The following is a 2,104-nucleotide window of genomic DNA, read 5'->3' on the forward strand; positions in this document are numbered from 1 at the left end:
TGCTGCTGGAGTAAACCACGTTAAAGAATTGAGAATTAAAATAACACATTGTGACAAGATTCTAAAAGTATATGGCATGTGGAGAAACTTAGCTTACAATTGAAATACAGACGTTTTGGGCTGGTGTGGAAAAACTGCATAACACTGTAAGTACTTATTTGAGGAGACTAATATTTCAGGGAAAGTGTGAGAAGTTTGCAAGAGAAACATCCTGTCTAAAGGTGGAGAAAATATAAATGGCTTCTCAAGATCCCCCACTAAATTTATGATTCTCTGCAAAGGTATAAAGTAAACCTCTTGGAGTAAATGATATGTGATTATTCACATTATTCACAACAGTACAAGCCTTTAAGCAATAAAATATACTCTACTGCCCTCACCTTTGCTAATTAATGGTCCTTTTGACCATGAGTTATACTTGTTCAGACTGTTCTCATAATAGATTATTACAGAAAAATCTGAAAATATCCCCACTCCTCATCACTCATAAAAATGTTAAAGATTTTGAGTTACTAAAATATACCTGAAAAAAAAATCCTTTATGATTCCACAATAAAAACTAAAAGATGGGGCACCTGGGTAGCTCAGTTAGTTAAGTGTCTGATTTCGGCTCAGGTCATGACCTCACAGCTTGTGTATTCAAGCCCCGAGTCAGGATTTGTGCTACAGCTCAGAGCCTGAAAGCTGCTTCCAATTCTGTGCCTCCCTCTCTCTCTGTCCCTCCCTCCCTCACACTCTGTCTGTCTGTCTCTCTCTCTCTCTCTTAAAAATAAACACTAAAGAATATTTGTTTAACTAAAAGGTAACTTGAGGCATAGCCAGACCCCAAGTCCTCACATCTAAACCAACGGACTTATAAAATGGCTATTTAGCAGTTATGGAAAAGAGAACAGCAAAGAGGCCCCTCAAATGAGAAGATAAACATAATAAATTTGTATTGAGGATGGCAGTCAATTCTGTTCAATCTTATTCAGTCTTAGAATTATCTTCAAAAAATGTTGTGCAATAAATTTTCCCTTTGGTCTGCTATGTTTTACTGGCATTGGGCAGGAGTTGGCAAAAAGCTTGACCATGTGGATGGCTATTTATGCAAAGCGTTTGAGTGTGCTCTGCCCAAAACAAGCTTCCCCACCTGCTTTTATCCGACTCTGCCCTCAGAAACTTTTGCCATTTTTTACCCTATGGGATGATCACCCCCAAATTTATTGCTAGATACATGTTATGTGAGAATAAAAGAGTTTAAACCATTGGCACCATGAAAACTATCAGGAGGGAGTTTATGAAATTAGTTACTTGATACCTTGCAACAGCTTCTATTGAGCTGAAATTAGGTGTGATATGGCTCTTATCAATTACAGCACAGAAGGAGCTGGAAACAACGTAATTTACGGATATCTTTGAAAGAGCATGAAGATCGTGAAATGTCCAAAAAGTTAACAAAGAGGCAAACAGGAGCTAGAGAAAGGAAGTCAAAGAAAGATGAAGCAGCAAGAATTGAAATTTGAGGGGTAAATTTTCCTAATGTTAAATAAAACATATGCAAGACAACACAATTCTTTAAAAATTTTAAAAGTCCTATGGATGGCTTCTATAGGTCTTTGTCAGGTGGGGGGTTGCCCCTTTTTACTACTGACTCAGGGAATACCCAAAAGAAGCCCACAAAAAAAGGGTCTGTGGTCAGTTTCATTTTGACATAAACGCCAGAAATTTGTGCCACTCGTTAGGCTAGTGTTTTATGATGAGAGAGCAACAACACAGAACCAAAGGTCTCTGGCCCTCACCCCCCCGCAGTGATCAGTCATCATGGTATGGGAAGGGGATTATTAAGGACAAGGCAGTAGAGTTTTCTTTGGCTCTTTATTCTACTGTCTCCTCTTTAGACAGTATCCTCTCTACATCACGCTCTGCCTCTTGACCAAAAACAGCTGTCTCATGCCATGGCCCCTTTCCTTTTCTGTCCAATTCTTATCTTAAAAACTGGAGTTGATACATTTTGTTGACATAAAATGTTTACAATATATTTGGCTAAAAAAATACTATTGAAGAGCTACGACACTTTTTTAAGAGAAAGAAAACAGAGAAAAATATTTCAAAAAGTACGTGA

The 2,104-nt window shown here is 37.9% G+C and overlaps 1 long non-coding RNA gene across 1 annotated transcript; it reads left to right on the forward strand.

The window, feature by feature from the left end:
• On the forward strand, positions 1-1,548 carry LOC120231182. The gene is made up of 2 exons (XR_005528282.1): positions 1-146; positions 1,359-1,548. It is a non-coding gene; the product is annotated as an uncharacterized LOC120231182 (long non-coding RNA).
• Positions 1,549-2,104: the final 556 nt, after the last annotated feature.

Source organism: Hyaena hyaena, unplaced genomic scaffold (assembly GCF_003009895.1).
Source record: "Hyaena hyaena isolate Hyena2069 unplaced genomic scaffold, ASM300989v1 scaffold_55, whole genome shotgun sequence".
NCBI lineage: Eukaryota > Metazoa > Chordata > Mammalia > Carnivora > Hyaenidae > Hyaena > Hyaena hyaena.